Source organism: Phlebotomus papatasi, chromosome 1 (assembly GCF_024763615.1).
Source record: "Phlebotomus papatasi isolate M1 chromosome 1, Ppap_2.1, whole genome shotgun sequence".
Classification (NCBI taxonomy): Eukaryota; Metazoa; Arthropoda; class Insecta; order Diptera; family Psychodidae; genus Phlebotomus; species Phlebotomus papatasi.
Genome location: NC_077222.1, coordinates 70,445,895 through 70,458,199, shown reverse-complemented (window position 1 = coordinate 70,458,199; position 12,305 = coordinate 70,445,895). Strand labels below are relative to the sequence as shown.

General features: G+C 34.5%; 1 protein-coding gene across 7 annotated transcripts in view; it reads right to left on the bottom strand.

Annotated features, from left to right (window-relative positions):
- The window catches only part of LOC129799821 (uncharacterized protein DDB_G0280205), a 74,049-nt gene that overhangs the window by 24,427 nt on the left and 37,317 nt on the right, over positions 1-12,305 (bottom strand). Inside the window, exon 1 of one of the 7 annotated variants that reach the window (XM_055844097.1) lies at positions 6,483-6,615. The exons of the other annotated variants lie outside the window; for them this stretch is intronic. The gene's annotated coding sequence lies outside the window, so the exon portion shown is untranslated. Of the gene's footprint in view, positions 1-6,482; positions 6,616-12,305 lie in introns of those variants that run through there. 7 annotated transcript variants of the gene reach the window in all.

Sequence of the window (12,305 nt, the reverse complement as noted above, 5' to 3'; positions counted from 1 at the left end):
TTTGAGAAAGCTTAATGTGTCTACAATAACATCGTGTTGAGAGAAATGTGTTTTAAAGTGTTTTTGTGTGAAATATTTTGAGGAACCTGTTGTTAAGCAAGAATTTGGTGTCTTCTTGACCACTTCCTGGGCATCTCACAAGATACTGGTCAATAATTCTTCTTGTTTTAGTGATCAACATTGTAAAGGAGTCATTTGACAAGCAAAAATAATTCACAAAATTGATATTATTGGCTTTTGGAAAATTCAAGTTTGTCTCCTTTTCGTTCTTTTGGGGACGAGAGTATCCATGAGTTTTCCAATTTCCCAGAGGAGGAAAAAATTCTTTCTCTATAAAAGTATCATATTTGACCACTAAGACTTACAATAAAGTGAGTTTTACTGAAATTCGTTCGCTGGATATGTTGTGGTCCGGAAAGAGTTAAGAGAATGTGACTGTTTATAAATATCTATTTTTGTCACAGGAAGTCCTGCTATCGTTTAAATTTCTTAGAATCGACAGTCGATAGTATCGAAAATAAGTTATCATGTCACCCCTGGCTAACAAAAAGTAAACTGTTACTAGTGCAATGCTGTAATTAAAGGCATTGTTCATGATCTGAAGTAAGGGCTTTGTCCAAGTGCATAAAATAAGTTATTATTAAGTACTTAATAAAGGCATTTTTTGAGCCATAAATTAGAATAGAGAATGCGATGTCCACATGTTGATCATGAGATAGAAAAACATGAATAAACATATGTAATGTCAGAAAAATATAACCTCAAAAATCAAATCAACTTAATTTAACCTTCTAACAGTATTTTCTTTAATATGCGAAAAAATTAATTAAATAATTTTGTCTAGAGTATTTAATGGTCCTATAAACTCAAAAAACCCGACCATTCTTCATTATTTCTTTTCGTTTGAGCGCCAGGTAAGAAAAGGTAAAGACCGCCTGGCTGGAAACGATCAAATCTATTTAACGGCCTCTACACACTAAAGAAATTTATGTCCATATTGAAGAGTTTGCCCTACTCAAGCGTAAAGAAATTGCTTCAATGTGGGCATAAATTTTTCTAATGTGTAGAAGCCATAAAGGCATCAAAAGACTGAAATACTTTCATTGAAAAATAATGAACAAATTGTTAAATTAATTTAGAACATTTTTTATGGATGCATTTTCTATGATTATCTAAAAAATGATAATTTTTAGAAAAAAACGTTTAGAATTCTTAAAATTAGCCGTTAATTAAGCTGAAGGTGTATCAATAAGATTGATTTTTAACGAATAATTCTACACAGTTGAAAAGTTTATGTCCATATTGAAGCAAATTCCTTGTGGCCTTTACACACTATATAGAAGTTTATGTCCATATTGAAGAGTCTCTCCTACACACGTGTAGGGAATTTCCTTCAATATGGACCATTGTCTTTGGATCTAAGTAGTCTCGTCAAAAATCAGTTTTCTTTATTGTATCCTTTATGGTGCTGCGATCGCTTTTCTGCAAATTAAAGTGAATTGCTTTGGCAAACGGGAGTGTCAGTGGGCTGGCGTCCGCTGAAGGAAAAGGTTGTTCAATGCTTTGGACATAAATTTCTCTAGTGTGCAGAGGCCATAAGTCACAAGTCACCTATAAAAACGTCACTTTCTTGTATAACTTGAAGGTACTTTGAAATGTATTGCTCATCTTCTGGCCTTATTTCACAATCTGGAGCATTAAAGGTCGAACTATAGGGAATTCATCAAAATATGCTTCTTTATCAATTTCGCTTAATTCGCAGAAATCGACTATTTGACTCAATCTGGGTTCGTGTCATTTCAATTATTTTCTATTATTAATAATGTTGCAAAACAACGGTAACCAAACGAAAGGTCAAAATAAGTTCAACTTCAGAAGAAAGGGACAGATAATCCTAACCGGCTTATGTAGGTGAGATTCTTAACGTGAGCTAACTCGGAGTGCATGCAAATTCGATTTAGAGCTGAAATTGTGAGTCGCCATTCAGTTATCTTGAATCAAATTCGTGAAATTATACAAATTTTGTATTTAAACCAAAATATCAAGGATTTGGATGAACTGACAGAAAAGTGTTATATGGGTGAAATGTAGACCAGAATGTTCTCAATAATTTTGCCGTAGAACTTGAACTCATCGATTACTCAGAAGCCAAGATAAGCGAGGTTTTTTGTTTCTTAACTCGTTTTTTCATCCAGAGTGCCCCAAGTAGTCATTTGTTGAGCTTCAACTATTTCAAAGAATTGTTGTATTTTGTGAGACTCTTCATTTAAAACCCTATTTTAAGTGTCTTGGTGGAGTAGAGGCAGTCAAATTGGCATCTGAGTGATTTCAAAGCGTTATTATGGGAAAAATCAATTTTTTCACACTTAAACGGCAAAATCGGAGTGATAGCGTAGTCTGAGCGGAAAATGATGTATGGACGAAATGTAGAGACAAATGTGCTCTACAATTATGTTGAAGTAATCATCAAAATCGGTTCAGCGACAGTCGAGATAATTGAGGTTATGTGATATTGAAATTGGTTTTTCGACTGTGGCGCCCCTGGTGTTGGTCCCACGAAGTTCAAACATTCTACAAAGTTGTAGCATTTGGTGAGATCTTTCGTTTAAGCCCTCATTCATCAAAATCGGTCACATAGAACCGGAGATATGATTTTTTGAATTTCGTGAACTTTGACCCCTCATATCTCCGGTTCTGTTTTAACCACAGCGCGCATACGCACCATTTTGGAAACGTCCTAGACTGGACTACAACATACTAAAGTTTCATTAACTTGCACAATGCCGTTTTTGAGAAAAGTGACTTTGAATTTCGATGAATTTTGACGCTATCACAGCGCCACCTGTGGTGACTTTTTGAACTTCCATCTGAAAGTGCTCATCGATACGAAACCAAAAAGGTAAAATTTAGGTCGCTATGTTAATTAGAACCGGAGATAGAGGCCGGTCAATGTTCGAACTTTGACCCCTTATAGCTCGGGTCAGGGGTTATGGATCGACTTAAGGTTTTTTTTGTTTGATAGGTATAATCAACGGCTACAACATACTAAATTTTCAGCCCGATGCACAATGGAATTTTTGAGTTATTTAACTTTTAAGATTTAAAAATTTTCTTTTTAAAAAAAGCGCCCCTAGCGGTGGTTTTATGAACTTGCGATGTTAGAAGGAGAAATGGCATTTCACGAGAGCTTTCCAAAAAGCCTTCATTTTTTAAATTCTGACAATTAGAACCGGAGTTATGGCCATTTTAAGAAATTTTTTTTGGACCCTTATAGCTCGGGTCAGGGGGGTCGGGGGACCTTAAGTTTGGTATTGATGGAAAGCTCTAAGGCCCAGCTATAACATACTAAAATTTGAGTCCGCTGAATGCCATAGGGGCGGAGCTATTGAGAAAACAAAAAAAGGGGGGTCTTCAAAATGGCGGAAGGAGGGGTGGGGGGTGGGGGGTCTATGCACCAAGTTGCAATTTTCACCCGATATATAACCTTTGCCGAAAACCGCAAGTCGATATCTTTTTTAGTTTAGGAGCTATTAAGCTCCAAAGAGCGGCCGGCCGGCCGGCCGGCCGGCCGGGAACGTAACTTAGCCACATATATATTCGGAATCAGGAAGTGGCGAAACACATTTTGGCCAAATTTGAGGTCGATCGGACGACATGAAATTTTGTTAGGATTATAGTAGGTGAGATTGTTAAGAATCTCACCTAATATCATTAAGACTACGACTGAGGACATTGCAAGTATTTTAACTTCGAATAAGTAATATTATCGCAGTAAAAGCTATTTATACAATGACTGTCTTGAGACGGTCTTACCTACACAAAAAAATATTTTGTAAAAATGTTTGTAAATGTTGTATTCCTATGTGGGACTAACAAATGCTCGTAAATCGTATAACCCACAAACAAGTTCGTATCTTTTTCACAAAAAAATGTTCGTAATATGGTCACTTGACAAGCATTTTTTGTAGTTTTACAAACATTTATTCGTAAATGTTCGTAAACATACAAAAAAGTTCGTAAAATTTTGTCATTTTTTCGTAAAGTTTTGTTTGCCTGACGAACATTTTATAAACAAGTTTGCAAAAGTACAAAAAATTCTCGTCAAATAATCATGTTACGAACAATGTTTCTGAAAAAAGTATAAACTTTTACAAACTTGTTTGTGGGTTATACGATATACGAGCATTTCGTAAGTCCCCCATAGGAATTCACAAACATTTACGAACATTTTTACAAAATATTTTTTTCTGTGTAATATAGAGGAGTGAGAAACTCTACGGAGCCTATTTTGTTATGGTAAATTCAACTGAAGAGCTTTAACATCTTTAATTCCAGAAATGCATTTTTGACCACACATCCTATTTTTTTCGTGCTCTTATTTTGCTATACGTGAGAGTAAATTGCAAAAAAAGTGGCTAATAATCTGTCCAAACTTCCCTTTATATCGTGATCCGTGAGTGTAAGCTTTCCAAAAGGATTCAAAAGTCCGATAAATACTCTCTCTAGTCTCACAAAAGAATAATCCGAACACTGAGAGAAATCCGAAAAAGTTAAAATAACATTCCGGAAATGTTTATTTTACACTGCAGTATTGATCTGAAATCGGTGTAAATATTATGCTTTTTAGGTGTTAGGAGTTAAAGTTACCCTTTTTCATGTCAATTTTACCCTTGATAAGATGTAAAATTAACATTAAAAAATGTTGATATATTTTTACACCTAAAAAGTGTTAAAGTTATGAGGAAGAAAAGCTAATCGAACCCCGTTGTTTTTCTCAGTGGAAGTGTACAGTGCCCAAAGATTACCAAACTTTGACCGTTCTACTTTTTAGTCCCATAAGCTCACATTTCGGGCTTGTGAGAACAGGATGTTTTATGAGTTTCTAAGGATGTTTTACCTAAAGAAAGGAAATAAGCTGCGCCCCCTTCAAGATGTAAAGGCAAAGTCGGTACTTTTGGACGAACATTGCTAAGTTCTAACAACTTATTTTTTCAATGTTTTTAATTGATTTGACTATTTATAAAATTTTATTTCTATAGCTAGTCCAATGCCTTAAATTTTCTGAAAAGAACCATGGGTAAAAATCATTAAGATAGAAAAAAAACTGAATTGTCCGAAGCTCGTGTCGTCTGAAGGCACCGCTCTTGCCCCTACACCTTGATGGGGGCGTACACTCTTAGAAAAGTTTAGACGTGATTACTAATGAAAATTAGTTGTTCGGGCGATTATTATCAAATCTATTTAAAATGGTTCTTATATTCTTAAAACATTATACTCATAATAAATTCATTAGTAGTGAGATTATAAGACAATATTTACGTGGATAAGTTGCGGCAATTATTTCATAATGCTTTCATACAATTATATTTGCTTGTGTTAATTAAATGAAATCATTATCCCAACTAATATTGGTCACTAATTCCTTTTAGTTCTCACAACCAATGTAAATAGATGGGCCTATATTTTCATAAAGTTATGACTACTTTTCCAATAGTAAAGAGTGGTTTTTATTTTAGTAATGCGTTGAAGCTCTTTCGAATTTTAAGCAACTAATAAGAAATATGCATCACAATGAATGCTATATAGTAACCACAACTAATATGATATAGTTATTACAGCCAATAAGATGGGTATCAACCCCATTTATTTAGTAATTGGAACTAATATGTTATAGTACCCATTACTATTTTGATTTAGTTGTGATAACTAAATGAAAAGGATACTTTAACTAACTGTGGTCAACTATTTCATTTAGTTACCCAAACTAAATATATAGTTGGGTCTATATTTACTATATTTTATAGTTCTAATAACTGCATATGAGCTTGTACGAACTAATTTTTTCTAAGAGTGTAGCTTATTTCCTTTCTTTACGTAAAATATGCTCAGAACACTCAAAATATCCTGTGCTTACAAGATTTCAATAAAACTATAATTAATAATTTTTTTTAGCTTTTACCACCTAGTCTTCGACCCATCTGAAAAATTTTGATGCACCTTGTTATATGAATGAAGCAATTCATTCAATCCAATCTCCCGGACAATTTGTCATTTTTTTTTGCCTTCAATAGCATCGCGGATTAGTTAGAAATGGAAAATCCACTTTTGAATCTCTTCTTCTCCACGTGCCAGTTAATTACAACAGAAAATTGATCAAATGTCTCTCAGCTCACAAGGAAATTAATCGAAAATCACTTCCACTTTCTCTCTCCATACCAAAACCATATCATTCCATATAACATTGCCAATCATTCAAGTTTTGCCTTTTGGAAGTGTGAGAGGCAAAAAAAATCAGGTCACACCAATTTTAATGCATTCACATATACCAAACTCTTTTCCACTTGTTTTCTGGCATAATCTCCATTTCTTTTTGCCTCTCACCCATCCACATCTCTGCCCTTCCTGCCTCCATCACACCTCCTCTCTCTTTCTCCAATTTAATGATACAAGGGGGGAATCCACTGAATATAGAAACTTCCTACCACTTAATTTGAACTCCTATCCGCGTCGACAGTTTTACGGCTTCTACTGGTATCTCCGGTATCTCTCACTTTTTTCAACACACAACTTTTTTTTTCTTATTTATTTCTTTGTACGTTATTATTTTTCTTCAATATATTATTACAATATATCACACTTATACTCTTTCTTTTGGTAAAACTTTTAGTGGATTTTTTTTGTTCTTTTGTAGAAAGAAGAAAGAATTCGACCAGCCCGAGGACAAATTGTCCGGAACAGTGATAGTTTCCAAGTCAACTGTGAGCACCCAGGACGACGTCGATGACGACGACGGGGTGACAATGTGATGAAGAAAGGCGCGCGCTGCATGGAAAATGAGAAGGTCATAATTGATGGAAACAGCTGAAACCATGGTAACGATATTGTCGAGAGTGGTATTTCTCCGCACATCCATATACAACAAAACCACCGTCTTCTTTTGGAGTATGTGCGGGCTTTTTCCTTCCCCAACATCCTACCCCTTTTTCACCTACTCTCCCTTCAATCGACTCACCGACCAGAAATAGCGATTTGGCAGGGATGGCAAAAAAAAGTGCGACTTATAATAAACTTTTCCATATTGACTTCATTTTTTTTTTCAACCCCATTGAACCCCCATCTCACCAACAATTCACCAAATCAATGAAGAAAAATCAATTTCCTCCATCCGTCCTCTCTTCCTTACCCACACCCTCCACACACCCTTAAAAATTCCCTGACATTCTGAATATCTGAATGTCTGTGATGAAAAAATCCCCGGGATTTTATTACATTCTTAATGGGTATACCAACTGAGGAAAATTGCACAACTCACACACTCTCACGTGAAAAATTCACCGAGGGATGTTGTATGAAAAATAAAAATCCTAAAGAGCTTCACTTGTCTCTAGAGATAAGGCTCCCTTTTTTTCATGGTTACCAGTCGAAACCAAAGAAGAAAAAAAAGCTTCATCTGTCGCGTCAAATGAAGTGTTGATTGTATATGAATTTCATATCTTAGCTGTACCATTGAATCATCTTTCGCTTGGTTCAAACTCTTATACAGCCTCCGCAGCGTCCTCGATGACGTCAGAGCGGGGGATAATTCAGTGACGTCATCTAAGATTATGTACCATCTCTCTCTCTCTCTTTTGCTCCATCATACACAAATAGCAATAAGTTGAGAAATTTTCAACTCAACTCACATTTTAAATAGAATTTTCAGAGGCAGCAACTCACATGTGATTTTTCCTCCCATTCTGGGTGGGTGTTTTTCATCTTTCATCCACACAATAACCATTTTGCATCCTATCTATACACTCTGTCTCTATATAGGCCTCAAAATCATTTGATTTGCATATTTTATCCTTGAAAGGAATTATATTACAGTGGCAACCTCAAAAAGTAGTATTTTTGTGACTTTTTTTTTATTACTCTTAGGGTAAGTGTGCCAAACTCCGGCCGGCTTGCAATTCCGGCCACTTTTTTTGTTCCTCGAATTTCGATGAATTTTAGTTTTTGTGTACTCCAGAGATCATACAATGCAAAAACATAACAAAATGTCATTTCGACACACGATATAATGTGAAAAAGATACTGGAAAAATTCTGGGAAGGCAAGGAACTTTAAGAATGAAGGTGGCCGAAATAGGCCACCAAAGCTGTGTCTACATTTTTATTCAATTTAAAATGGAATAAGAATGATTTGAGTGAAAATGAAGATGATAAACTGCGTATAAAAGTCCCAAGCAACACTCCTTAAAAAGAAGGAATAAAAAATCAATTTTTATTAAAAATATTACATTTCAAACTTGAGACTGGCGTTTGCACGCCAATATTTGGCCGAAATTTGGCACAGTTACCCTATAAAAGCATTGGCAGTTCTATTTCATTCCATACTATTCTATTTCAATGACAACAATCCTGAAGGACTATTCTAATATGGGCTTTAGACATAAAGCTGAGCAATATGGATTAATTTCAATAAATTCCTATCAATGAAGATTTTTTTTTGTTGAAAATGTTGACTTAGAATTAGATTCGGATAAATGATCCGGCTAAAAGGAACACCTTTTGACACTTCAAGAACTTCTAATGATATACCTAGATGAATAGAGAATTTGAACATCTTTTCTTTATAGGAAAATGTAGACTATACACAAAAAATGTCATATTACTTACATTTTAGTAGTTAAATTAAATAAATTTCGAAATTTTGAAAGAATTGTCAATAGATCTTCCCTGTCGAACAGGTGTTCCTTCGACCCTATTTGTCATTAGGATTTTGAAACTTTCGGTAATTGGGCTAAGCTAAACCCTTTGTCTGAAGACCGCTTTAATCAAAATAATCGCTTGTGGACTTGTATTTTTTTTCGAAAAAAGCATATCTAATTACTCGGATGACCACGCAACTTACATTTCTTATAGAACTAGATAAGAATAATGAAATATTCTCGCCAATTAAAACAAAATTTCTTTTTTACCCATAAAAGATCAATGGGCCAAAGGTGACCCAAAAATAAAAATCCTTTTCTTGACACAGAAAGTTATTTTGCTCTGTAAATAGTCAGAAAAAATCATTCTTCGACACATTGGACCTTAAAGAGTCGAAAGAAAATTTACTTAGGGGAAAATCTCCATGCTTCGTACGATCTTAAGGGCGTCGACACACTTAAGGATTAGCTGAGAGATGGCTTAGCGTAATTATATTCGAAATAATGATTAAACCACATTTCCATAATTTTTCACTAAGTCATTTTTTGGCTTAAGTCGTAAGTGTGTCTAGGGCATAAGGCCGGCTTTCAGACCTAAGGTTTAGCCCAGTTCCCGATGGTTTAGAAATTCAAAAATAACAAGAAATTTTATTGTTTTTTTTTTAATTTAAAGGATCACTTGCCCATGTTGTCCAATTTTAAGTGATAATTTTCCAAAAAATCATGATTGATAAGAAATTACAGAAGTTAAGCCACATGGCTAAGCTTTATGCCCTAGACACACTTACGATTTAAGCCGAGAGACAACTTAATGGAAAATGATGGAAATGAAGTTTGACCGTCATGTCGAATAAAATTACGCTAAGCCGTCTCTCGGCTGATCCTCAGGTCTGTCAAGGCCCTTAGGTCTGAAGCTCGTATAAGCTTCGTAAAAACGAAGCTTATACGAGCTTATACGAAGCTTATAGCTTTTTTTTTTGACCCAGCTTTATGGTGATTAGCTATTTTAGTTAATAGTTATTGATATTTTTTGTTAATTTTTTTTGTAGTTTTTTTTTTAGTATAAAAAAACACCCACTTTTCCAAACAGCCTTTTGGCTCGGAAGTGGTTTTACTACTCTCTCTTATGTCTGGTCTATTCCCAATGTAATTGTAACAATGACTTTGTAACAAATAACATACAGTCTGTGAAAGGACGTTTCCATCGTTTAGTCCTGGAGACTGGAATCAACGCTAAGACGGCGATGGACGCATGGGAAGGGGGGTAAAAAGACGTAATGAGATGAAAATAAATTGAATTGAATTGAAAAATTGAAAAACGTAAATTTCTGAATAAATTTGACTCCGGAATATATTTTAAAAACCGGGCTCTTTCGTTTACTTTATAATAAAATATGGGTGCTATAAGTAATATTTATAGAGAAACATAGGAAAAATTTAGTTATTACGAAGCTTGGGATGGTACGAAGTATGGGCACTTTCCCTTAGAAAAAATCACTATTCTTTTATCTTTTATTGTTTATAATGATAATCAATACATGGACAACAATGCATGGACCAACTTATTCCTTGTTTTTTTCGGGATTTTTAAATAAATAAATAAATAACGTTATTAAAAAGCATTTTGAGCTTTAGTCTTTTAACCTTTTAAGAACGATTGAATCACCGATGACCCAAAAACGAGTTTTTTCCTATGGCCATCTAAAGTATTATTTTGCTCTGAAAAGTCAGAAAATGTGATTTATTTTCCCCCAATTTTTGACCCTCTCGTTCTTAAAGGGTTAAGGTAAGAAATAATAACCTCAAAATTTATCCCAGTTCAAGATCGTTTCAAAAATCTAAAAAAAACAACTAATTCTTAGTATATTTTGAACAATTGAAAATCTAATCACGTCTTATCTTGGTCATAAGTTTTCCAAAAACCTTCCCTGATAAGAAGTTAGAAAAGTTAAGTGGTCGTCAGACCTCAGGTTTAGCCATAGCCATATGCTTTAATTCCTTTAGTTTCTCCACCAGTGATATATTTGGAAATATTTTGGTATATTAACAGCAATTGATCTAACAAACTTATTTTTCAAATTGGTCATTTTTTAGAAATTTGAGACCTTCAAAAACTAGACTAAACCTCTGCCTCTCTGGTTTGAAGACCGCTTAAGGATTATCTCTAAACCTGGTTTAAATAAGCTTATCTTCTTTTATGATAATAAGTTTATATAGTAATGAAATTTCCCCAGTTCAAAACTATTTTTTTTTCATTGAAAACAATAGAGAAAGTATTTAACAAAATTTAAGGCTCTCTTTTTTAAAAAATACATCAGATAGTCCAATACAAAACATTATTTACAGAAGATCGTCTCGGAATTTATAATAAATTGTCATCAATCTTTCAATTCATTTGAAATGAAAATCACATAAACACACTTTTGGGAAAACGGTACAATAGTCTTAATACTGTGATCACCCTCTCTTACTTTAGGCTAATCCTCTAATCTCCAAATAACTCAAATATATAACCTCTTGAGATTTATATCAGACCACAGTCAAATATGTATAATAACATTTTCTTTAGCGCAAAATCTTCGAATCAGAGAAGTTCTTCTTCAGTCCAATTCAAATAACCGAATAATACTATTACTTCATATTATAATACCCAATATCATTCTCTATTTAAAATGTGTATCAACCAAAGAGAGAGAGACACAATTGAGAGTCTAATTTAGAACCCGGAAAGTGACGATTTTGCTTCACAAAATCCCTGGTGATCTCTTTCACGCAACCTACAAGATATTTGGGTAGTATATGTGTAATTTTTCCTACATCATCATTAGGCACTTGTGAAAAGATATGAACCACAGTGTATGGGATTGGAGATACAACAAAAAAGAAAGAAAAAAATACGTTGGAAATAAAGAAAATGAGGATGAGGTAAATTTTCTCAAAGATGAACACCAAAATGAATGTTGTACAAACAATTTTCTACATTTTCACCCACATTCATTCCTGAAAATACATCTCTTTCACGCAGAGATTGTGAAGATTGTCCTCCACCGTCTCCTCCCAGTCTTGGCTCAATATCATCTCATAGAGGTGTGTTTGTGACATTTTTCCTACAAAAGATGAAAATGCCTCTTGGACACAAAATAGCTCTTTCTCACTCAACGAAAATCTATTCACTTTGCCCATCCATATAGTACAAGTTTTTTTTTTTATTTAAAAACCCAAAGAAGAAGCAAGAAAGGCAGAAATGTATATAGAAGAACTCTCAAGTGCTACTCTCTCAGTATAGAGGCACACCACCACTGATAATGAGGCGTCCAAATGCCGTTACCATGCCAACGACGATGCTTTGGGAGTCTCTCTCGCGACGCTTTTGGAAAGCTCCAACCCAACGACGCCAATATAGCGTGAACTGATTGTTGGACGAAAGAACAACCCAGCTAACCATTGCAAACTTGTACTACCAACTCTGTCTCACCCGATGGAAAATCTTCTGGTTCTATTAGAGAGAAAAGTGTATGACGTGGAAAAAGCGGCGCAGGCGATCACATGATGAATACAATGGGGAAAAATAGCATTTTCACACATTCAGTCACTAAGATACACTTTTGTTCACATA